At 39.7% G+C, this 27,285-nt stretch overlaps 1 long non-coding RNA gene across 1 annotated transcript; it reads left to right on the top strand.

The window, feature by feature from the left end:
- Window positions 1-22,474: 22,474 nt before the first annotated feature.
- Window positions 22,475-22,925, top strand: LOC123958451. The gene is made up of 2 exons (XR_006822068.1): window positions 22,475-22,586; window positions 22,685-22,925. It is a non-coding gene; the product is annotated as an uncharacterized LOC123958451 (long non-coding RNA).
- The last annotated feature ends 4,360 nt before the right edge of the window (window positions 22,926-27,285 follow it).

The following is a 27,285-nucleotide window of genomic DNA, read 5'->3' as shown; positions in this document are numbered from 1 at the left end:
CTATTTACAGAAGCCCAACAATTCCCACCAAGAGCAAGCACTAGGCGACAGAGGCAAGGAAAAACTTCCTTTTAAGAGGCAGAAACCTCGAGCAGAACCATGGCTCAGGGTGGGCGGCCATCTGCCTCGACCGGTTGGGGGTGAAGGAGAGGGAGAGAGAGAGAGAGCAAGAGAGAGAGAGAGAGAGAGAGAGGGCAAGAGAGGAACAGAAAGAAAGAGGGCAGGAGAGGAACAGAGAGAAAAAGAGAGGGATGGAAGGAGAGACAGGGGAGGGAGGCAGCCTACACAATATACACACAGGTAGAGACAGTAAAGGTAATGTTGCTATAGACTAAATGACTAAATGAAAAATGGTATAGATATGTATAGTAGTGTTAATGATAATAATTGTAATGTTAATGATTATAATAACAATAATAACAATAGGACTAGTAACAATAGTTGTTGTAGCAGAGGGTGTCGAGCAGGAACACGGGGGCAGAAGGTGACCCGAAGCCACAGATCCAGACTCCACAGCTCCAGAGCCAGAAACACCTGCAGAAAGTGATAGGAGGAGAGAGGAGAGGGACGAGAAAGCACAAAACTACCGGAAAGGGGAGAAGTTGTGTTAGTAACATGCAATAATGGGATGAGGTTGCATACAGAGGGAGAGAAAGTAGAGGAGAGAGGAGCTCAGTGCATCATAGGAAATCCCCCGGCAGTCTAGGCCTATAGCAGCATAACTAAGGGATGGTTCAGGACCCACCTGAGCCAGCCCTAACTATAGGCTTTATCAAAGAGGAAAGTCTTAAGCCTACTCTTAACGTCTCATCAGCAATGAGACATTCTCCAGGAAACAAAAATGGGGGGATTGGTAAAGAACACTCACGAATGATTTGTCTCCAGGCCGAATGTATTGGGCTATATGATAAAAATGTATACGTTTAAAGGTTTAGTATGTAAGTTTTAGTGGTATCTAGTGGTAAGGGTTGTGAATTACAACCAACTGTCAAGTCTACCACTGCCCCCTATCCTTTCAAAGAGCGTAGGACAGCTATGATGGCAGACGCAGCACAAAAGGAGCTGTCTTCTGAGAATAATAGCCAGTCAAGAAATGAGGTTTCTTTAAGAAGATGGGCTGTACGTGACCCGTCTTCAAACTCTGAAGCTGTAAGTGTTGCCGTGTTTTGTGTTGTTTTACTGTTTATTTAAAGGTTAGCTAACTTTGCGTTAGCATATTGCGCGGCTAATGTGGCTAGCACAATGGGCGATATTGGACTAATGTTGTGATCCTGAGGGACAGTCCCGAGAAAATGTGGACAGTAAGCCTCATTTGAATCTCACTAACTAAGGAGCGTAGTGCGTCTGAAGCCTGCAGCTGTTCATGTTGCTTTCTGTATAGTAATATATGTAATATAGTTATAACGTTACTACAGTGCAGTGGTTAGTTGTGGACAGCCATTCTGCTCCACACCGGCGCGCGTGTGCGTTGCTGCGGTATGTAAATTGACTTGATAGACATGCCCTGAAGGTAATGATATAGCTATGTCTACATGGTCAAACTACAAAAAGGAGTTTGCTTGGCAATGTTGTTGACTAGCACGCAGCAGCTAGCTTGCTCAGACCATAAAGCTGCTGTTAGCGGTTCACTGCGCAGTGAGGTGACAGATACAGACACTCTTACTCTGCTATATGGCACCAAATTACTTTGATGAAACTGCGATACTGATGAAAAATGCATTAATACCACATACTGTTGAGCCCCAACATATTGCCGTGGTGGAAATTACTTCACCTAGGTAAGGCATGCTCTGAATATTTGTATATACTGTGTATATATATATATATATATATATATATATATATATATATATATATATATACATATATATATACATATATATATCTGATGTCAGCTGGAATTGGCTCCAGCCAATGTTTTGACTTTGCATTAATTTGCACTTTGCAATGCTTGTGCAATTGTTTCTAACAAGGAACAGTTAAGAATGTGATCATGCAGGAAATATCTGATGGAGCTTTTTTGTCTATGTTGGATTGTAATATGTACTGTACTTTCATTTCAGAATAGTAATTATCAAGACTGAAGCTTGATACTGTTGACAGCTATTCATATATTTTAAAAAGATAGTCATAGTACTGGGCAACGATTAAAATTTTAATTGCGATTAATTGCATGATTTTCTGCGATTAATCGCAATTAATCACATTGTTATGCGCAAAAGTGAATAATGAATACTAAAGTATTGTATTGTGCACTTTTAATTTAAATGTACTCCTATATACACAAAACTGCAATAACAAGTGGTTTGCAAACACTTTAAACAAATAAGGTGCTTTTTACCAGCAGTATTCCCTTTACACATTAGCAATGAAATATTTTTGTAAATCTCAACTTAAAGGTTCAGTTTGTATTATTTCTGAGGATTCATTGACAGAAATGCAATATAATAACTATGTTTTCAGTGGTCTGTAAAGACCTTGCATAATAAACCATTATGTTTTTATTACCTATTAGTATTTTGTTGTCATGTTTCTACAATAGCCAACAACGGACAAACAGTGCTACAGAGTGTGTTTCGTCATCACGGCATTCTTCTTCTGCTTGTATAATTCCGGCAGTGTAGACGCCGTGACTACATTAAATGCATCCATAGAAGAAGAAGAGAAAATAATAATAATAATAATAATAATAATAACAGTCTCTGAGTAGTCCACTGGTTTATTAGACAGCCTGTGGATCTTTATACCATGAAGCCAGAGGAGTACGACAGATGCAGACAGATGACGGCTAGAAATCATGGACATTATCGGTTTTCCCAGATGGAAGGCTTTGATGTGGGACAGATGTTTTAAAAGCAGAGCTGAAGTTGTCTGTTTTCTGCTGGACAGGTACTTAAATTAGTCGGACTTTAGCGATGCAAATGAAAGCTGTTGTTGCTTTAGCTAGAAGCTGGCCATAATCACCAACCGACATGGGGTCTCGTTTATAAACGGTGCGTACGTACAAAACAGGGCTGGAAACGTGCGTACGCCACTTCCCAAGCAAAAGTTGTGATCTATAAAAAACAAACTTGACAGGAAAATGTGCGGTCCTGTAAGTAAACTCTGAACCATGCGTACACACATAAAGAGGAGAAATGAGAAATGGCGACTCACATGGCAGAAGAATGAAACTGTTTGAAATGAATAGGCCTACTATTGTCACAGTTGGCCCTGTGACAGTTGGAGGTTGCTTCCTTTGTTTTCTTTTCCTGTGGTGGTCTGTGGGCGTGTGTGGGTGTGTCTTTGCCTTGGCAGGGAGCTGGTCGCCTGGCAAGGCTTCACACCTGTTGCCAATCCTCATCTACACCTGGTCTTAAGATGTGGAGCTCCCTGAGACTCGTCGCCAGATTATTCCTAGCTATAACTTGGTTGAGTACTTCAGGCCAGCTTGTTTCCTGAGCGTTTAGTCTTTTTCCAGTGTGTCTCTGCCTGAACCCAGATTAATGTTTTTTGTTTATCTCCTTTTTCCAGTTTCCGAGTCCGCTGTCATTTGCTTGCTTTTACCAAAGCTATTTGCCACTGCCAGGGCATTACCTTTTATCTAGCTTATTCAAACAAGTTACCATCAGGGTCCAGTTTTCTTGTTTTTTTTTTCTGACCACGTATCAGCAGAAACATTCTATGTTCAGTAGCAAGTGTCCCTGTTACATCGGGAATCCACTGACTCCGGCTACGGGACGTTACGGCTGCGCCAAGGTTTTGAAGCGTCCGTAGCCCGACGTCAAAGTCCACTGGAAGCGTCTCATAAGAGTTTTAGCAGCAGAGCGTGCACCCTGTTATTGACGTTATTGACTTGTTAATTTGTCATTTTTGTGCTTCTATTATACCTTCTTCAAAGCGCCATGTGAGCTCGTTCCGTCAACTTCAGGCTGCATTTCCCACAGGGAGCATTTCAGAATCAGAGCATTTTGCCTGCCTGATTTTCCTGACATGTTTAGGTTTTGTTGATTTGGTAACCAGTGTTTGCCTTTTGTGCTTCTACTATGATTCAGTACTTCTACAATGTGTCCGTTTTAACTGAGTTTATTGTTGTTTTACGATTTTGAAAATTGACCTGGTATGTGTATTCAGAGCCAGTGAGAAACGGACTTTCAAAATAATAATATTAATACTAAAAACTGCGTTAACGTGAGATAAAATAATTGTCAGCATTAATTAATTAATGCATTAACACGATAGTAATGCGTTAACTTTCCCAGCCCTAATTATTCGTAAAACAGGAATGCCCTCGGATGGACAGCATGGTCCTGAACAAAGATCATGAACAGGAAAGGTGTATTTCAGACGACACAGAGAAAGCAGTAAAAAATGTGTGAAATAGTCCATTTGATTATGTTCTCAGTTGGTATAAACACATTCCTGAATTGAAATGGCCCTACTTCACGACAGGGATTTAGTCTTTTTAAGTGGCTTTAATGCTTAACTTATATGTGCTGATTGTCATGAAGGAGTTGAAAGTTAAAACTCAAACCAAAGTGACAATTATGTCTCTTCAACTTATGTACATCAGATTACAGTGAGGCCTCTTGACTATTTGTCTTATTTTCTAAACGATAGATCATGGAGGGCTCACAGTTTTTTGCAGATCAGTGGGTTTGTGCTTAACTTCAACTAAATAATTACAGGATTCTCTGTGTGGTAGGAAACTTCTGAGGAAATGTCTTTCATCTTTCTAAGTTACTGAAGTTTGTATATTTTTAAATACTTTCATCCAAATGCACCACAATACACAATAAGAAAAACATTCTAATTAAATTAACTAGACTATATACTGTATTATTTTGTAGGACATTAAATGTTTCAGGCTGCGCAAAGGGTATTTATATTATGTTGCTTCTTGGTTCTGTGGACTCGGAGAGTGAATAAATACTTTTGCATTGTACAAACATGTTAGTAGTTGTTTATCAAGAGACCACTCTCTCATATCAGAGAATGCCCTATGGGATCTTGACCCCAAGGGTAGGAAAGCTTGAGCTAGGGGTTTAGAGGAGAAATAAGATGGTATAGCCGATTTCCAAAGGCAAACTATCCAGTTCTCATAAATATGAGTTCTCCCTCTGAGTGCAGCGCAGCTGAGATTCGAAGATGGTACAATTGCCCACAGCAAGTAGCTGCATCAACTCTCCCTTCAAAACTTGAAAGGCCTGCTGGTCCTTTCTCATGTTTGCTGTCATCACTATAGACCACACTGGCAGGGAGTCCCCTCTACATCCATGTCATTAGCTCAGCCCTTAGCACAATGATTTTCTACTCTAGACTCTCGTCTTTCCCTTCTCTCTGACTTGCAGTACATAGAAAGAGAGAGGAGGGAGGTTGATAGATAGTCGCTACTCCAATATCTTGTTTTTGTTTAACTTTGAAAGGTGAAAAACGCTGTGTTAAACTACACTAAGTGGCTGTTAATTGAAAGAAATCACTTTTATTACACATTCAGTTAGCCTAATTGAAACTTTTAATTTCCACCAATATTCTCAGTAAAATATAGGCTACATTCTCATTTTGAAAAAAGTACTAATACAGTTCACCAAAAGAAATGGCAGACTATATTTTTATATATACTTGATACCATATAACATTGAATGTTTCCATTTCCAGCAGTCAAGTTCTATCCCAAATTACTGTGAAATTGTACATTATTATAGCAAAACATGTATGCACAGTACTTTTACAGCAAAAGGATATGGTAGGAATTGTGTTTTTTAAAAAGAGTAAGTGATGAAACTGATGAAAATGACTTCCCAACATTAATGACCTATACTAAAATTACCCTTTTAATTAAACCTGCACTCAAAATAGAGTCCACTCTACATTCAGCATGAATGTAATGACTAAAATATTTAGCCAACTCTGATTAATTGGACAAGCAGAACGTGACAGGGAATGTGTTGACAGGAGAGACTTTAATTTAAAGTAAGCTTTGGTTGGATGTCAACAAAAATGTCATATGAATCAGGATATAGCTACAGACCTTGTGTGTCTGCATTTTTGCTCACTGTGTCCATTTCACATTTGAGGTTGCTGTAATACCACATATTATTAACCCACTGACATCATTACTAGAAAATATCCAAAATGTAATTGATTTTAGAATCAGAGCAAATAGCTGTAACGGTGGCAAACATTTAGACATTTCCTTCTGTCAACTTTGCATTTTCCCAATCACAATCCCCAAAGTTATGTAAATATATTTATGCTTACATCTCTGCCATTTTCAGATTTCAACCCTATATTCTTCTTACTTCTGTCAATGATTTTACAAGACAATCACAGAGAAAGTCAAAGAGGTAAGAACATTTATATAATGAGGCATCGCACAAGGATTTGTCTCAGCTGACTGAGGATAAGACTCGCTGTTCCTTCTTTCACCATTAGCACAATCTCCTGAGATCCATCTGACCCAATGTGGTACCCTCTCATCTATAGAACAGTTCTGAGAAATGACTGTGTGCTTTGACGGTTCTGTTTACTGAGCATGTCAATTGGTATTTTTCTCGCTCTAATGTATGGTAGATGGTGCTTAAAATGCATTTGTTTTAAACCTGAAAATAATGGAGACATTCACATCAAGGGCACTGATCTACCCTACAATTCCCCCTCTCTCTCATTCTCTGTGATTGTGAAACAAAAATGTCAAAATTTAGATAATTTTTGACTTAATTTACATATGGTGTACCTTGATATTAGACACAGACAGTCTTCCCAGCATATAAATTTCTTAAGTGTACTGGGTGGCACCAGACCTCTGCAAGCTGCTTTGTCTTTCCCACCATATGGCATCTTGACAGTGTTTTCCTCACTAATTAGTCTTTAACACATATGCCAAGTCCAAATGACTGTAATGTCAGGGCTGCACTGAGGATCCTTGTTGCATCAGAAATGAGTTGCCATATATTAACAAAGGAGAAGATGTAGCTGTAGCTGCAGGTAATGCACACATACTGACTAATTTCGGTTTACATTTGAATCATTATTCTATGAGCAGTAACTCTACTTAAATCCAAGAAATCAGTGAAATCTGTTTGTGATGGATATAAGCCAGCACCTTCAAAGATCTGTGCTGCAAGTGCCAAAGATCCTTTAAGAAAGATGGTCTCCTTTTGGCAGACCATGCAACTCAGTCTCTGTGATGAGACACACACATGCATACTTGAGTTAATTTCACTTATTCCAAGAACATACTGTGTATTATGGGCTCAGGAGGTTGAGCTTTTAGTATTCCCAGGGTTGGTGGTTAGATCCACGGCTCCTCCTATCCACATGTCAAACTGCCCTTAAGTAAGCCACTTAACCCACAATGGCTCCCAATGGCCACGCCAGAGGCTTGGATGGCAGCATGTGTGTGTGAATGAGAGGTTTAGATAGAAAAGAGCAGTCCATTTACCATTTCCCAGCAGGATGCATTTCAAATTACTGTTTCCACCACAATGCCAAAGGTTTGGTTAGATTTATGCACAAAACTTCTTGGTTAAGGTAATGAAATAATTGTGGTCAAGGTTTAGAAGAAACCAACATTAACTGTTGGTAGGAAATAGAATACCGTCTCCCTTTTTGTTGGCCACCCAAACTTCCACAAATTTTGTGGCACAAACAACAATGTCACATCAAATCCACTTTTGTTCATGACACACAGAAGTCATCACTCCGATGGTCACTAGAGGTTCTTGTTAGGTTCACTTAAACATAGGTTATATTATGGTTTTAAAGAAACAATGCTTTTTTCTTATGAGGATGGTGTAAGGTGATTATTAGATTAAAGATTGAGTGGTTCTTTTTTTTCTAGCAAAAGGGCAAGTGATTTTTTTTAAAATTTATTCTGGCTTTTAACTAACTTTAAAACAGACATCATGCAATGCATGAGTGCAATACATAAGCATCATACAACACTTGTGACCAGTGAAATTCTCAGGTTAAATCTAAACCTTGAATAATTAATGATTCTGTAAAGAAACACCCTCATACTTAGCCTTTTCATTGCTTTAATGATAATCATTGTGAATATATACTACATTTGTGATGCAGTGTTTAAACTGCAGGTGGACTGTTGCAGGTAGACTCTTGCATATTGCATGGTTGCTATATTTCCATTACAGTTTGTCGGAGCAACAATAGCTGAGCAATAGACAAAGACAATGACATGATTGGACATTTAAAAAAAGGCAATTGAAGACTATCCTTGAACAGGGTGCTAATGGGACTTAAACGCAAGGGAACTTACTGACAATTCATCTTTTTCCTCAAAAGATACTCAGAAAACAGTGCTAAGATTGCTTCTCATTTTGAGTCCTATTTTTTGCACCACATTTCTGCTTTGTCTTATTGTTCTTCGTGTTGCACTTTCCAGTACTTGAAAATTGTCTGAGCACTCACATGCTCAGCAACAAATTGCTGAAATGGAGATCTTCCTGTCAAAAGCAGTCTTTACACCAAATCCTTTAGAATAAAATTAACATAATTGTCATGTTAGGGAAGAGCACAGGCTCACCAGACTCATGTCACAGTCACAAAATATCCAGTGTTAACTGATTGGTTGTTGAGGGTGTCTTGGTGTAGTTTTCTCAGCCTGAGATAAGTGGTGAGATGTTGCATGCTGACTGACCTGAACAAGGCAGCTCTCTATACAGATATCGCACTCTTGACAATGGCAAAACCACACATTCGAGCTAACTATTAACCCCAAGAAAATATCAGGCTGAATGCAAACTTGATTTTAGTTTTAAGACAATCTGCTGTCAAATAAGTAACTAGGATACTGGTAGCTTGTCACATATACTGAGGCGTTTTATCTAAAGTAATGAAGTAAAAAATGATTTGATAAAAATGAAACCTATGAAAAATAATTTTATTAAAAATTTAAGTCTTCAAGCCTATTGAAATTTTAACAACATAATCAACATATATATATATATATTCATTTAGCTCAGGCTTTTATAATCCGTGTATGGTTCGTTCTTTGATTAATTCGTTTCAAAACCGAATTAGAAAAAACTAATGACAAGTTGTTAAGTTAGTTGAAAAACAAAACACAAATTAAAGCTGCAAGCAGCTTTGGGTGGGCCCTCGCATGTGTAGCATGTAGAGGTGTGAGACGGCCGCGTTGCACATTCTGGAGCTCTGCCAGTGTGGCTGTGAATTTGCCACAGGCTTCGGACACTGCACAAACGTGTTAATCATCACTTCCTGTGTCCCCTTTGTGGCGCTACATAGCAAGTAGATGTAGATGTGTTGGGGGGGGGGCTGTTATCAAGCATGTAAATTTTGGTACAAATCTGAGCATGTACAGTTAAGGTACAACAACTTCCTCTTTCATGGCGAGTCATCGATTTTGGATGCCATGCGATGGGCACGTCGTACAACTTTTAATCCTCATTGGCTTTAGAGTAGACAGGGAAAATCTGAAGTCGGTCAGACTAATTCTCTAGGAGGAGTTTGTTAAAGTACAGAGTGTGTAAAAAATCCAAAAATTACCATACAATTTAAAATGGCCGACTTCCTGTTGGGTTTAGGGCATTGCTCCAAGAGGCTTTTTTGTACATCTGGACATGATACTTGTGCCACAGAAATTTCGTACATGTAGGTAAAACTTGTGTGTGTGTTCAGGGAAGGACTCTTATCAAACGTGTAAAATCTGGTACAGATGTGAGCATGTACACTCAAGTTACAACAACTTCCAGGTCATGGCGAAGAGTTTAATTTTGCCGCCACGCCACTGCCACACCGTTAATTGCAAAGTCACGAGTTTTACAACAAGGCTTCATCAATGCGTTATGGGTTTTCTGGGAAAATTTTGAAGTTGATATGTCCAACTTGCTAGCAGTAGTACATTACAGCATAAAACGTGTCATTTGCTGTTGCCAGCAGGTGGCGCTGTAACTTTGAGTGAATATTGGCGTGTGGATGTGTTCAGGGCGGGACTTTTATAGTACATTCGAAATTTGGTACAGATGTGAGCATGTAGAATGAAGTTACAACAACTTCCTGTTTTATGACGAATCATTGATTTTGGACGCCACGCCGTTCCACACCGTTCCACGAAATCTCACTGTTTGTACAATTTTTAATTGCCAATGGCTTTAGACCGCACAGCACAAATCTGAAGTCAGTCGGACTTAATCCCTAGGAGGAGTTCGTTAAAGTACGTATGAGTGTGTAAATCATCCAAAAATGAGCAGAATATTCAAAATGGCTGACTTCCTGTTGGGTTTAGAGCATCGCTCCAAGAGGCTTTATTTGTACGTCTGGACATGATACATGTGCCACAGAAATTTCATTCATGTAGGTGAAACACGGCAGCGGAGGGTTGCTTCGTTAGATGTCACTTCCTGTTGCCAGCAGGTGGCGCTATGACTGTTGGTGAATGTCGGAATGTACATTTGTTCAGGGCGGGACTCTTAATAAACGTGTAAAATTTGGTACAGCTCTGAACATGTACAGTCGAGTTACAACAACTTCCTGTGTCATGGCGAAGTGTGGAACTTTGCTGCCACGCCACCCCCATGCCGTTAACTGCAAACTCACAAGTTTTACAACATGGCTTCATCAATGTGTTAAGGGTTTTCTGGGACAGTTTTGAAGTTGATATGTCCAACCTGCTAGGAGTAGTACATTACATTGTAAAACGTGACACTTCCTGTTGCCAGCAGGTGCCATTTTGACTTTGAGTGAATATTGGCATGTGGATGTGTTCAGTGCATGACTCTTATTAGACGTGTATAATTAGGTACAGATTTGAGCATGTAGACGTTACAACAACTTCATGTTTTATGGCGAATCATCGATTTTTGACAGCACGCCACGGGCAAACCAGTGAACTGGTAATAACCGTTTGTAAAACTTTTATTCGTCAATGGGTTTAGACCGCACAGCACGACGAAAATTCCCTAGGAGGAGTTTGTTAAAGTACAAAGTGTGTAAATCGGCAAAAATGACCATTAAATCTAAAATGGCCGACTTCCTGTTGGGTTTAGGCAATGGCTCCAAGAGGCTTTTTTGTGCGTCTGGACATAATACACATACCAAAAAAATTTTTGTAACACTCTGTAGCTAGCGAGCCATTTTGTAACACCGATGCGCGAAACCCATAGAATACAAAATTTTTCGCTGCGTCTGAATTATGTGCAAAGTTTGGTGAGTTTTCGAGCATGTTTAGGATTTGCAGGGGAAAAAAAAATTCCCTACAGTTTCAATAGGGACCTCGCTTGTTTCATGCTCGGACATTTGGGCGATGGCGGTGCCTGATTAAATGTAATTAAGATGAGCTTGGACATCAACATAAGTGGGTTTTCAGTTAGAAAAACAGGATCAACGTTCAGTTTGTAACTCACTAGCAACTGGGACAGGAAGAGGAAGTTGCCTGAGAATACTCTGGTTTTTAGGATTTCTTCAGTATCAAATTAATTCAGGGATAGTTCAGTCAGTACATCCAATGGTACACAGCAAACATGAACTGTAATTAATTAATTCGGTGAGCTGTATATTAACGAATCATACATGGATTAAAACATATTAATGTAATTTTCGTTCATTATTTAAATAGCACGGCATGCTGGGCTCATTTGGAGTAAAGCTCGGCATTAAAGCACAGTATGGACGAGCGCTTAATGGCAAATAATGATGTCTTTATTAAATAATTTCAGGCATTGTTTATTCCTATTATTATATGAAGCCATTTTGCTACAATTTGTGTAGAGAACAACAGCTGCAGCAGCCTCTTTACACTGTTTTGACCTGACATTTATTTTATTTGTGAGGAAAAAAAAAACATGATAAACATAATGGGGTATTTTCTGCTTCAGATCAGCCCAAAACAAAATGCTGCCTGGATGCTGACGTACTCAACAGATAGTTGACAGGAAATAGAAGAATGTGTTTAAGTCGCTCGTAGGCAAAGCAAGGCGCCACAACAAGGAAATGTTTTTGCTCCAATGAGTTTGAACCCATCTTGAAAAATCTAGCAAACAAAGTAGCTTACATTTTCTTTTATTTGTTTTTTTCGTATGTGGCTATAATATAGTGCTCACTTCTACAGTCATATTTGCCACAGTCACTATGAGATGCGATGTGACTTGAAAAGAAATAGTCTATATGTTTTGTTAGTGTGACGGAGGCAGACAACCGCTTGCAAACAACAGCAGGCGAACGCGTACAGCAGCTAGTTAGTTTGAAAACCAGTAGTGATACAACACTGGTCATAGATGTAACATCTGCTGCTTTGTTTTTCCGTTTTGGGTTTAAAACATAAAAACAAAACAGATGTCTGTTTTTTTGTTTCCAGTTTTTCCATTTTTCCGTTTTGGTTTTAAATCAGACAAAAACAAAAAATTACTTGTTCTTTTGGTTTTTCCAGTTTGGTTTTGAAAAGGAATAATCAAAGAATGAACCATACACAGATTTTTTATCCAAAGTGACTGACAATTGCTATATATGTCGCACGCCTCTGGAGCAACTAGGGGTTAAGTGTCTTGCTCATGGACATATTGGTGGATGTGTCACTGTGGGAATCAAACCCAGGTCTTTCACACAAAAGGCATGTGTCTTATCCACTGTACCATCGCCACCCCGATATTAATAGCATATGGCTATTGGTTGGATGTTTACACTACACATGAACTTGGGTCTTAGCCAAACTTTAACTGTCCTCAAACTGACTTTTAGTTTATAATAATGTAGCACAGTGAGGATACAGATGTTTAATAGAGGAGACAAGTGCATATCTGTCTGTCACTGGTAACAGAGACTCCAGTCTGCAGTGTAATTCATACACTTCACTGATAAACCACAGAACTGTAGAGTAGGCTTAATGATCATAGAAGGTTTTTATATCACGTAAACACTTCTGTCCATCTTTGCAATTCCCTCTTTCTCACGTCCACATGAGTTTTCTCCCGCTTTCTCAATCTGTCTCTCTCTCTCTCTGCTGCGAGTCTGCATCACTCTTTTAATTATATATATATTTTTTAAATATCTATATTAATTTGGGTGCAGGTGCACCTGGCTTTTAAAGGGAATGGGAGATGGCACTTTGATTTGTTTAAATCATGTTATACCCATAACACCATCCATCCATCCATTGTCAACCGCTTATCCTGCGTGCAGGGTCGCAGGGGGCACACCTATAACACACCTATGATAAATTAAGAGATTAAATACAACCCCTTTGCGTCCTGGCCCTACATTCACTTGCAACATGCACTTTAGACCACGCGCTATAGAGCATTAAAATAGGACCCTTACGAGATGTTCATGTGGGTGATTCATGATATCCAGGTTGAAATTTGGAGGGGTTGTTCTCTTTTTACCTGCTGACTGTATGACCAATAATCGAAAGACATTTCCACCACCTGGCTTTTCATTACCATTTCTGGACCATTTGAGTTTTGCCTTTGTGAATCCAAACAGGACTAGATGGAAAATTTAAACGATGTTTCATCCTGACATTGGTTCAATTCATGAATTGGACCTTTAGGGGTGAACCAACCCTTAGATTTAGGGCCGGCTCTAGCCATGTCGGTTCACAGTTATTAAAAGGTCCATAGAATGGAAAACTGTATTTACCTTGGTAAAGTGGAAAATGAAGAGTTCGGTACATGGGACTGACATACCATGAGCCTCAATCACCAATGATTCCTACTTCATATGTAAATCTCACACATGCAAAAGTATGTGGAAGGACTGGCGATTGCCAACAAGTGCCAGGAGTGACAGAATCTGGAATCATTAATATTTACACCCGTAAAATTTACATATACCAGCCGACGTTCCAGAACAGAGGCCATTCCATTAAGATAGAGCTGGTGGTGGTTCAGTATGTCTCACAGAAAGTGCTTTTACGGTTTTGAAGGAAAGGCAAAGGCTATTTCCCTTCGATTTCCTTAGGCTGCTCTGCCTCAACTGATTTCTGAAGTTTTCTGATGGACAGATAGCTTTATTTGTTGCTAACGCTACAGTTAACGTTAGCAGCTGCTAATGGTAGATGCTGTTAATAGCTGGCTCTGAGTCAGGGGTCCAAAGCTTTTTCTTTAGGTGTACACACCAACACAGCCCCAGAGCACCAAGCTTCCAGTCCAGGCAGAATCAGCAATAGGGCAGCTAGCTGCACGTAGCCAGAAGTTAGCGGCTAAAGTAATTGGTAAAATTTCACTTTGAAGGGTTAACGATAGTTAAAGGTTTGTCCAAAGTATTATCGTAATAAAAATAGATTCCCTATTTACAGTATCACATGTTTTTGTTTGTTTATTTGTTCTTTTTGTCCAGGGAAACCTCGGCTGCTGCAAAACATGACATCATATAGTTCCTTGAAATGTGCGAGGACAGTATTTATAGTATGAGGAAAAAAATCACTCTCACCTGCCCACCACCAGTGCCTTCAACTGTCTCAGTATTGGGAAGTCAGAGCTTCAAGTCCGTTTGTCTTACTCACATAAACTCCCCTCCACCTGCACATAAAATATTTTGCACCAAGTATCTTGTTTGTAGAATGGAGGATCATTTTGTCACATACAAAAAATAATGATGAAACAAACACATTGGTTAAATGATTTGGAAGTAATAATAGGCCTTGTGTGATGAATGCTGGTGTGATGTGGCCTTCTTCGATGAACTTCTGCTATAAAGCCTCATTATTGTTGCCCACTGAGCAGATAAATAATAAAAGGCACATAGTGCACACATGCTTGTGCAACACATCACTCTGGAACAACAGATCTATATTTGGTAACTTAACTAGATTAATTTTTGTTTTTGACAACAACACAGTCTCATCTGTGGTTTTTGTTTTTCAATTTGCTTTGATGTCAGGTATTTGTGAGAGCAAAGGAGTAACATTCATTTTATTAATCAATGCTGATAATATAGTCAACCTATTCAAGAATGCAAAATAAAAAAGAAAAAGAGAGAGACTGCTTCCTTTGTGTTTGACAAAGTGCACTATCACCTAGAACAGAAGACAAAATTTATCCAATGGACCGCCAGTTTCTGTTGTTTTTGACCATAACACATGCAGACAAAATCTCACCTTGAAGAGTGGCAGGTGGAAGAGTTAGAAATGGAGTGATGACGACCATTCAAAAGACCAGGAGAGTCCAAGGAGGAAATTGTTTATTGACCATACATGTGAAGTGAAAAGACAATTATATGTTACTGTAAGGCCCACTAAGTGAAAATAAATATGTACATTCTAAAAAAAATTAAATTAAATAAAATTTTTAAAAACTAACGGTATTTGTTACATACCAATGAACCACATTTTAAAAATGATTTTTCATTTTGATATTATTCATTTATTATTAATATTTTAAAAAATACATAGTACAAGTTAATCTGGAAATCCTGGTGCAAAGTGCTCTAAAACCAATACCATGTAGCTTCAATATCCCTAGTTTGATACTCTTACAAACAGATACATGCTGTAAAGCTCTCTCTCTTGCCGTGTTTGAGCATCCCCACTGTAAAATTATGCAATAAAGTCAAAATGCAGAGAAACAATAATAAAAAATGAAGCTTAATTTTACCATTTGTTTATTAGTAAACAAACATCTTACAGTGTTAAAATACTTTTAAAACAGCATCTCTTTTGCACTGTTGGTGACTGCACCCAATCATGATAATATCAAAATCAAAGTTTTCATTCCAGTAGGTCACTTTGTTTTACAAATAAATAAATAATAATAATCTTTATTTAAAGAGCACATTTAAAAAACAAGTTACAAAGTGCTTTAACAAGTGCAAAGACACTAAAATACATAAAACCGAATACATGATAAAAGCAAGAAAACACTTAAGAGACTAAAATACATGTTAAAAGTAAATGTCAAAAATATATTAAATAGAATCAAATCAAATCAAATTGGGTAAGGCTGTCCTATAAAAGTATATTTTAAGAAGGGACTTAAAAGAGTTCACTGACTCAGCCGACCTGATTTCCTTGGGCAGGCTGTTCCAGAGCCTTGGGGCCCTGACAGCAAACGCTTTGTCCCCTTTAATTTTCAGTCGAGACTCTGGAACAGACAGCAGACCTCTGCACGAGGATCTCAAGGTACATGCTGCTGTGTATGGGACTAAAAGGTCAGAGATATAACAGGGCGAGAGGCCATGGATCGCTTTAAAAGTGATCAATACAATTTTAAAGTAAATTCTAAAACATACTGGGAGCCAGTGTAATGAAGCTAAAACTGGTGTGATCATATTTCTTTGTTCTGGTTAAAAGCCTGGCAGCTGAGTTCTGGACAGTCTGGAGTCGATCAGTAGATTTTGATAGAATAAAAAAATCAATTGAATATCAATAGAATGAAAAAAAAACAGTGACATTGTTTCAGCATGGGACACAATACTGTACATATGGATGAGGTCTTACATACACCCGAGTGTAACCTTTAGGATATGGCCATCCTGAATCTGTAATTTGTCCCCTAACACTTCTGGCAAGGTTGCATCCATGTGGTCAGGTGTGCAGGGGCTTGACCGGTCGATGTTGAGCTTCCTTGCACACTAAGGAGTCTGGCACTCAGGTCAGTGGTAATGGCCGCAGCCAGATGGTACCTATCCACTGGGGACATAGGACACAGACATGCTGGTCACAGTTTAACTTTGGAGGTTGCATATTCTAGCATTATTTAATGCTTGATTACATGCATCATTTATCACAATTATGTCTTGATAAAAGTTTGATGCAAAACACAGCAGAGGCATGCTGAATATTCAAACTTTGCCCTCTCCTGTCTAATCAACCCCAAAGAGAGAGAGGGAAAGAAAAGAGAAAGACAGAAAGAGATTCAACAACAGTGAATAACACTTTGATAAAATAAACATTTTGTTTTCAAAGTAGATCAAGATTAAGTACCCACTGAAAAAGAAACAAGTCATAAGGTTAAGAGAGCACAGATTTTAATAAGATGAATATCTTAATGAACCTCAGTGATTTGCATCTCCTACAAATAGATTGTTACTGGTTATTATTTTAGTTGTAGGGCAATAGCATTGCTCTGCTGCTAAAGTAGGACACAATTGCTCTACATTAAAAATAAGTTACTACCAAAATATATTGTGGCCCACACAGTATTATGCTAACCATGACTGCAGCCCAAACAGCAAAAATAATTGCCTTAAATAAAAATAGTATTTTTCTCCAAATCTCATGTTTGAATTTACTGTAAAATCTGTTGTCAGGGATGAGTTTTATTATTTTTGTGACCTTTTGCCTTTATCGGATAATTCTGACAGAGTGACAGAAGTCATAAGGAACAGAGACGGAGGGAAATATGACAAAGGTCTCCATTTGCACTCAAATGGTGAACTGGGATTTTAATGGTATGCATCTGATCTCGCTGGTTCACCAGGAATCCCAGGAATAGGTTTCAGACTGACAGTGAATTAAAGATCTTGACACAAAACTGACAACTTAAGAGAAGTAATACATAAAAGGTTAACGCGTTTACTAAGCCTTCTATGCCTCATTTCAGCATGATATATGTGTTACTTATCAAACAGACACACCAGCCTGGGAGATCACTTTTTCTGTACATGTCTATTGCTTGTTAAAAAGCAGGTGCAAATTAGCAACGTTGTATTAAAAGCTGGTGGTAACGGTCTGAAGAGAAAATACATCTGAATTCTAGAGAAGTCTCAGTGCCAGCAGACAAAGGGTGTGCACAGAAAGTGTGCAAAGAAGCCCCACTGAATTACTTGAAAACAAAAAATGCATCTTCTAATGAAGAAAAAGGGTGATAAATGGAGAAACTATCTGTCCATTTGCAACATAAAACAAAGAGGTGACATTCAAAGAACTACTAATACATCATGTTGATTGCAATCTTTTGATGAAACATTTACAACTGTGCATTAGGATGTTATTATCTAGGAGTTTTGGTCAGATGCATTAATGCCAACTACATTCTGTTTAGTATCTGTTCTGGTATGCGCATCTGTCACCGTGGTTTGTATTTAAATATGGCAATGCCATCTAATTTGTATACCCTATCAGGAATTTCTTTCATGACTCCTGAAATCTAGTATAGGAAAAACGTCTGCTCCTATTCTACTTTTCACCGTTGGACTTGCATTGCATCCCTCCAAACTGCCTATGTGTGCTGTATACCTCATTAATCAGTAACTCTATTTCAGAATCACAATATTTTGTTTTCATTTTAATTCCTGAGCTTGTTCATGGCTCCATGCTGCAGAAATCCTGGCACTGAACTGCATTTTTGAAGCTCTCCTTTGCATAGTGTGACTAGTAAGTAGTGCCAGTCACTGACAGTTAAATTAGCGTAGCATCAGCATAGGATATTGATTTGTATGCAATTTCTAACGCAAACATGAAACATGCAGCGCAAGCTGCACGGCACCTTTCATGTATTGTAAGGTAAATATGGCCATGGAGTGAAGCCTTCTTAATGACAGCAGTGCTTGTGCTTACTACACCTTGACCTTCCACTTCTTTTACTAAACTGAAAATAATAAATCCTCCGAAGGTGAGCACCCTTCCTAAAAGGTAAATGAAAATCATTACAATACACTTTAACACTTGCCGAATGACACTCTTCTGCTTGCTTCTCTTTTAATATAGAATGCAGGATATAAGATAATAAACCCAATGGATGTCAGACTGTAAAAATACCAGACTCGGTTTTGCAAGCAGCAGGGGACTGATGTGTTTGAGGATGCATCCACATTTTTGATTGGATTATGTAAAATAAAAATTGAATTCTAAATCCATTTGACTGAGTCTCTGTGAAGGCTGTCCAGGGACGGAGACATCATTATGAATATTAATTGTTAATAATTATCCTTCTCCTCAGGGTAACTCATATTTCAGGACAGTGGAAGTTGATTTAGAGAGAAAAAAGGGAATGATGGAGATGGAGAGACACCGCAGAGAATAAGCGAGAGTGCATCAGGATCTTCACTGACACCCGCAGATTTCCTTTAACTTGTCATGAAAACTCTCTGTTGTATACATTGCTTAGTGACTTGAGGCATTAACATGAAATCCAGATTAGCGTCAGACCATCTGCTTTTGAATATTTGTATGAACCCAGAGGATTTGTGAACACTGTAAAGAGATGTGCCGTAAGTGTCCTGAGCACAGCTGTCTATATAGCCGTCTTAGAACACTTAAACCCCTAGGACACCTTACTTCTTTACACCATCAACCTTTGTTACTTTAATAATATAGTCTGAATGTGTGTGCATACCTGTGTGTGGTACAGCTTGTTGCAAGGTTTGAAACTTTGCAGTCCATCTGTATCCAGAACGTAAAAGTACTTGTAATGTCTGTAAATTTCTGAGCTCTGCTCTAAAAATGTCAAATATCTAAACCACACATGCAGATTCACAATTTTTTCTTCAATTTAGCATGGAAACTGGCAGAAATAAAAGAAGACCACTTTATTAATGTAATAAAATTACCAATGAGATAAAAAGTATGCCTAATGTGACAACATTATACACATTAGACACATACAATGAAACAAAACAAAAACTGTCACCATAGCTGTAATTGTATGCTCAACAACTCAGAATAGTTTGGTTTGAATTTCCATGCAATCATTTTAAAGTGAGTCACAGAGTTGCAATAGTGAGGAAACTTTAACAATCAACATCATTTCCTGTCGAACATCACTGTAAAAGGCTCAATAATCCCAAGCAGACCCCTAACAAGACCAGAGTCTCCTACAAGTCAAATGATCGAACTTGACTGTTTCCAGGAAATTGTTTCCTGCATCGCCTTCAATCAGAGTCAGAGTGCAGAGCAGATGAACATTATCGGGGAATGAACTGACAGGCATTTATCTACTCTGAATAGCATCTCTCTGAGATTTCACGGTGGACTACAAAACACGCTCAAGAAGTCAATCAGAACAGCACTTCAGCCTTATTGGTCAGAGTTTCTGGGATTATGTCAAACACTTCATAATTTCCTGAATCAGTCAACAACTTTTGAAAATTCTTTTAGCATTACTCTTCCCTAAATGGACTGGATTTATATAGCACTTTTCTGGTCTTCTGAACACTCAAAGTGCTTTACGTGCCGACATTCACCCATTCACACACACATTCATACACTGATGGCAGGGGCTGCATGCTAGGTGCAACCAGCAACCAGCTCATCAGGAGCAATTAGGGGTTCAGTGTCTTGCTCAAGTACACTTCGGCACTCTCTCTGAAAGAGCCGGTGTGTGTGTGTGTGTGTGTTTGTTCCCTCCTTGCAGGAGAGTAGTAGTAGTATGCCCTGCCTTATATACCTGGTCCTCACCTCCACTCAGCGCCAGACTCGTTCCCAATATCCCTGCCTGGTCCATCTCCTGCAACCACTCCTGCTCGAGTGCCCCACAGACTTTCCTCCATTCCCGGATTCCCTGCCTGGACCCCCCACCCCCACTTCCAGCAAATCATCAATAAATCCCGTCTCGTTCACCTACTCTGTGTCTCTAAGTCTAATACCGCATTTGAGTCCGAAAACCCGCCCACAGCCTAACAGTACGATCTGGCCCCAGCAGTCTTCCAGGCCCTTGTCAATGATGTGTTGAGAGACATGCTGAACAGATTTGTGTTCGTATACCTAGACGTCATCCTGATCTACTCAAAATCCTTGTCTGAGCACGAGCAGCATGTGAGGCTGCATTCCGGGAGCTAAAACAACGCTTCGCCTCAGCTCCTGTTTTGGTTCAACCCGACCCCGGACTCCAATTCATTGTTGAGGTGGACGCACCGGACACGGGGGTAGGTGCAGTGCTTTCCCAGCAGGCAAAATGTGATGATAAGCTCCACTCCTGTGCTTTTCTCTCCCGCAGAATCTCCCCAGCGGAGAGAAATTACGACATCGGCAATCGTGAACTGCTCGCTGTTAAGTTAGCACTGGAGGAATGGCGCCACTGGTTGGAGGGGTCTGAACACCCCTTTCTTGTGTGGACAGACCACAAGAACCTCTCATACATCCAATCTGCAAAGCGGCTGAACTCAAGGCAATCCAGGTGGGCTCTATTTTTTGATCGGTTTAACTTCACCATGTCTTATCGCCCGAGCGCGAGCTGGCAGTTCCCTCGGTACAGACCCACATGCGCCGCTGCTTTAGGATCTGGAAAAAGACCAGGACTGCCCTAGTTCACGCCTCTGCCCAGATGCAGAAGCAGGCAAACCGACGCTGCAAGCCGGCCCTCAACTACACCCCAGGTCAGGAAGTCTGACTCAACGCCAAGAATCTCCCCCTTAAAATTGAGTCCCGAAAACTGGCTCCCCGTTTCATTGGTCCCTTCAAGATCCTATCTATCATAAACCCTTGCGCCGTTCGTCTGCAGCTGCCCTCCTCTCTCTGTATCTATCCCACCTTTTCATGTGTCCCAGATCAAGCCCTTGTCCTCCAGCCCCCTGAGCCCTCCCTCTCATCCCCCACCTCCGCCCAGGGTCATTGGTGGGGACCCTGTTTTCACTGTCTGCCGCTGCTGGATGTGCGGCGTTGGGGCCGCGGGGTTCAGTACCTGGTTGACTGGGAAGGTTACGGCCCTGAGGAACGCTCGTGGGTACCCCACAGGTATGTCTTGGACTCTTCTCTGGTCACTGACTTCCATCGTCGCCGTCCTGACAGGCCTGGGTGGGCACCGGGTGGTGCCCGTAGGGGGCGGGGTACTGTTAGGTCCCCTGTTCCTGGTTTATGTGTGTGTGTGTGTGTGTGTGTGTGTGTTTTTGTTCCCTCCTTGCAGGAGTCAGGTGTGCAGGAGCCTGTCACCAGCTACCAGCCATCAGCCTCGTTATGCCCTGCCTTATATACCTGGTCCTCGCCTCCACTCAGCGCCAGATCGTAGACTCCTGTTCCCAATATCCCTACCTGGTCCATCTCCTGCAACCACTCCACTCCTGCTTGAGTGCCCCACGGACTTTCCTCCATTCATGGATGGAAAATTCATCATTTTTCACTGAAAAGGAAAAGAGGAAAAATAATCTGTAGATGAAATTCAATACAATTTTATTTAAATAGCGCCAATTCATAACAGTTTGTGCATTCATTCATAGGAGTAATACTAACTTGATAGCTTGTAAAATTATCTTTCAATAGTAGTTTCGATTGATAGGATTTGCTACAAGTTATTTCCAGGTACTGCTCCTATTCACTATAGGTACATGAACATGGATATTTGGTGGATTAAAATTTCCCCACCTCAAACCACCACTGCAGTAAAATGCTGATCTAGCCAGTTTTACTTCTCATATTTTGCACAAAATGATGAGGGCTTTTGTATGGCTGCGCACGAATATGCAAATTTTATAGACTATATATATAGACTATAGATGTTGTGGTGGCAGCCCGGCTGACGGTGAGTGTCCTGGTTATTTCTCCTTTTTTGTTTGTGATTCTGTTTTCCCTGTTTTTTTTCCTGTACTCTGCCTGCCTCCCTGTGGCTCCTCCCTCTGCGTGTGCTCTCTCTCTCTCTCCCTCCGCTCCTGAGCCCAGCCAACGACCCGCACCTGCATCTCGTCAGCCACTACTGCCAGCAATCAACCTCATCCCTGGTTCTCCACTCCATCGCTGCTTGATCGTCATTGCTCCTTACCCGGTGCCACTTCACCACTCAAGCTCTCTTGTATTCTGCATCATTTCTGTTTCCCTGTGCTTTGTCTCCGCTGTGTCTAACCCTGTCTGTCTCCCCTCCAGGTCCACTCACCTCCGTCCCCCGCTCCGTCAGCTGGGCTCGCCACCCTGCCCTCTCCCCTCGGACCTCTTCCACAGCGTCCTCCCGGCTCCTCCCCGTGCCTCCTTGCTTCCTCAGTCCCCAGTGCCCCCGGCTCCCTTGTCTCGGTCTCCTCAGGTGCCCATGTTTCCCCCGGCATCCGCCTCTCCCTCACCTCCACTCCCTCAACCCTGTTTCCCCTTCAATAAAGCCTGTGTTTCCTGAGTGTTGCGTTTGGGTCCACTCTGTCCCCACACAACACCGTAACAATAGAGCCTGTTAAAGGTCAAAGCAACCACAGTTTGACTAATCAAAATTTTACACATAATCAGAGACACTTGTAAAGTCACTAATAAATATATGTGATAACATAAATCTGGAAAGCAGACTTGTGAATAATCAAAGAAAATAAATAAATATTCAATGTTCTAAATTTAACTGGAGAGAACGAATGGGGAATAAATGATAAGCTGATATTGCAGGTTAAAAATGGAGAATTGTTAAGGCCACAAAAAGAACACACCGAGAGCATGTCCACCTTGGAGAGAATTTATTATCTTGTAAAAGTGCATCTTAACCTTTAGCAGGAGCTTAATTATTCATAAAAGCTACAGAAAAGGAAGGCTATTACAAACTGTCAAGTCAGTCAGGGAAAAGCCACCTACATAATGTAAATGACCTTTGGTGTTCCCAAACGGCTAACTATTTTAGCTATGGAAGAGTCTGGCCCTCATGGTGTGTGATCCAGGCAGAGGTCAGTCAGTCCGGTAGATATTTTACACTAGACCTTCTACCACAGTATGGGACAGTTTTTAAAGAAAATTACCTGCATATACGCTTAACGTATGCATTCACAATACAGATTTCTTCAATTCGCAATTCAAGAGATCGTTATCAACAAAACATTTCATAAAAGGAATTAAAAAATGCCAACATGCAAACTAAAAAAAGTGTAGATGCAGCTTAGAATGTTTTGATAGCTTAATTGGTTGACATGCATGTTTGTTCAAATTCTCTCTGAATTATGACTCTTCACTGAGATCAGAAAGCACTCACACTGATCTTTTTTGAAACACTGATCAGAGTTTATTTGGAAGACACATTAGACACACATTAGGTCTGAGGAAATATTGCTCTTTTCTCCATATTTGACTGTTAGTGTACTCAAAAGTATTCACTCTTAAGGTTTTTAGTAATTAATTTTGTTTCATAAATTGTGATTGCAGATTGTGCATTTAAGGGTTACAAATATATTAAGAAGAAACACAAGAACACCCAAGAAGTGCAGATTCTGAACAAAGCATACACAGGTAAAGGCAAAGCGACAATCCACAGTGTGCATACTGAGTAGTCTAAGTGTGAATTGGAACACCTCAAATACACACATCTACATAAGACCTGCCTGAAATGGGCCAATAGTAATTCAACCATACCTTTGCCATGCCTTTTGACAGCCCTTTTTCAGCGCCTTCCAGGGACTCTATCTAGTGCCAAGAGATTTTAGTCACCACCACAGGGGATGGGATGCTTTCCCCAATAGCAAATTATTAGACCACAACCTCCATCATGGTGTTTGAAGAGGCTGAATGGAAACCAGCTCTTGATGCTCCCTTGCCTCAGTCCTTTTCTCTCTGTGTAATATGTTTGTTTGTTTTTCTTTGTATATTTTTCAAGAGCTGATTCTGTGATTAATACAGAGTGGCATAAGAGCCAAAGCTTAAGTATAGAAATTATTCATATTATTATCAATTTACTAATTTCATGATATCTGGAGCATGTCTTTAGTAAAACACGGAGTGAAAATTTGGTTCTGCCTCCCAAAAGGTTTACCAAACAGCAAGATGAGCCTGCAGCAAGTTATAGGTGAGGACAAATTGCAGTTTAAGTGCTGCATGCATTTAGAGAACTGTTGCCAGATATCAAGAGTTAAAAAAACGTTTTCCTAAATGTATTTCATTTGACTAGAGCACACTCCAAGTAGCATCTAGTTAGAGACTTTGGATTTATCCCAGTAAACTACAAACAAAATACAGCTGCATCCTGATCCTTTGTCTTTTACAAGGACCCCATGCTAGAAAACAATGTGTAGACACATTAACAGTGTGCCATTTTGCTGTCAAATAACATCCCCAAGTCAGTGTTTCATAAACTCACACAAAGACTTTTGTACTTCATTCTCTGAATCTATGTCAAATGAGTGGGGCACACAAAAAACGAAGGACCTTGAGAGAATTATAGACTACAATAATTAGAACATGTTTTATCATTTGGTGGATCTTCCACCACCCATGCATCCCGCCTCCACAGTGCTTTAGGTCTGACCTTGAACTAAAAAACTATCTTTATAGGAGAAACTTCCACAGAAATTAGAGTTTCAAATCAATACATTTAAACTTCTAACCTCTTAAACTAATTATCTCTTTTTGCTAAGGTCTTTCTGCATCTACTCAAGCTTTGTATCTATGCTAAATGAGTGCTTTCTTAGTACTCAATAGGTTTGTTAAATATTTGTTAAGCACTATTGACATTATTGTTTGAGTTAATAAGCATATTAAATGCAAGGGTTTTATACAAGCTGTCTCTGTGTTGATAAAGAGAGATAACTTGTATAAAATGTACAAGTTAACAAGAATTAAATTATACAATAGCTTTGAACTCTTCACTTATTTTACCTGTTTTTCACTCAGGATAGTTTTTTCTCCCTTACAAGGACAAGCTAGACTACACATCTGTCATGTAACTAGTACTAGAAGTGTGTTAGGACATAATTCTTGCACATGGCTCACAGAAAGGTTGCACTGGCCTGTATGATAAAATAAAATAAGTCCTGACGAGGAGGCGCAAATATGACCATATCACTCCAGTCCTGAAATCCCTCCACTGGCTGCCCATTCAATACAGAATTCAATATAAAATCTGTCTCCTTACCCACCAGTGCATACATGGAACTGCCCCTGCCTACCTCAGTGAACTCCTCACCCCACTCACCACCTTAAGAAACCTCCGCTCCTCCACCTCTACCCACTGCCTGCACCAACCAAGGACTAAACTCTCCACCATGGGAGACAGGGCCTTCCAGGCAGTCGCCCCACGGCTCTGGAATGCCCTCCCAGAGCCCCTAAGGGCCCCACAAACTCTGGAGGTTTTTAAGAAGGGCCTAAAGGCTTTTCTATTTCAAAAGGCCTTTTAACAGTCATGGTTTTAAATTTTCTGTTACGGTGTTTTATTGCAATTGTTATTTTCTGGAACTGTTTTTAACCCCTTGTTGTTGTAGCACTTTGAGATTTCCCTGAAATGTAAAGTGCATTATAAATAAAATTTATTATTATTATTATTATTATTATTTAGGCATAGCTTTACGAAGACCTATCCGGCGAACATTAACTGCCGCCTTTCCAATTCTCTGATATAAATTGGTGTTGTCAGTAGGTAAATCTACACAAGAGCAAACTTCAGTCACCAGAAGAGGAGAATAGACTCTTAAAATTTGCAATGGCAAAGCATAAAGCATTGACTTTTTACTAAATATTATTGGGAATTTGGAATGGGTCAAACTATCTATCAAGGTGGAAACTGTTTGGTCACACTCCTGAGAGAAAGAGCCTAAAAGAAATGTTTTGGACATCTTGGGGAAGTAATCTCTGAAGGATACTCATTATCTCCCACCTGTTGTTCCAGTTACTAGGTGTGTAAATCTCTCCCTTATAATGATGATCTGTTATGTATCCAGATACATGGGCTATGATACAATTCAGGGACATTTCATTTTAATACTGAACAATTCGGTGTGTTTTGATGCGATTTGCTGGATTCTGATTCCCCATTATAAATTAATTAAGCCAATTCAATAAAAGTGGCATCCTTTACCTTCAAATAGAGATATTTCATGAAAAGACCAAGGAATCCCAAGTATTTAATTCCAGTATTGCAATCTGATGCAGTTTACTTTTAAATATGTGTTTAATGACATTAATTTTCAATTGTAAATAAATAAGCTAATTCTGTAAAAGTCGAAAACTAATGTATAATTTCATGTCATTATGTTTCTAATAGACACAGACAAAAAAGACTTAAAAAAAAACAACTGAAATCTATTTCACATGCCCATGCTCAGGTAAAAAAAAAAATTATATATCTATAAACATCAGTCTTACCCCTTCAGTGCATTGCAATTCATGAACTTTGTGATGCCTCTACAATACAAAGACAAAATTAATATTACATATTCACTAATGGTACAAAGTAGAGCCAAAGAAAGTGAGATTAAAACACTATTAGACAGAGATCTGTGTGTCTGCTCAGAGCATGCTGTTGGGGTAAAATAATAATAATGATAAAATAAAAGCATTTCGACGACTTACATTTTCTCATTTCATCATTTCATAAGTGCTTCAGCCAAGTCACATGGACTCGAGAGGTAAGATAACACAACAGTAACACAAGTGCAACATTTCACTGACAACAGGATACAATAAAACGGCAAACTTTAAGATATCGGAAGCACTACAGTACATTCATTCCCAAGTCCCATTCTGCCATGTACCATGCATCTACCTAATATGATCTGGATGCAGCATTAGCTCTT

This window comes from Micropterus dolomieu, linkage group LG20 (genome assembly GCF_021292245.1).
Source record: "Micropterus dolomieu isolate WLL.071019.BEF.003 ecotype Adirondacks linkage group LG20, ASM2129224v1, whole genome shotgun sequence".
Classification (NCBI taxonomy): domain Eukaryota; kingdom Metazoa; phylum Chordata; class Actinopteri; order Centrarchiformes; family Centrarchidae; genus Micropterus; species Micropterus dolomieu.
The sequence above is the reverse complement of the archived record's forward strand: the minus strand, read 5'-3'. Positions and strand labels throughout refer to the sequence as shown.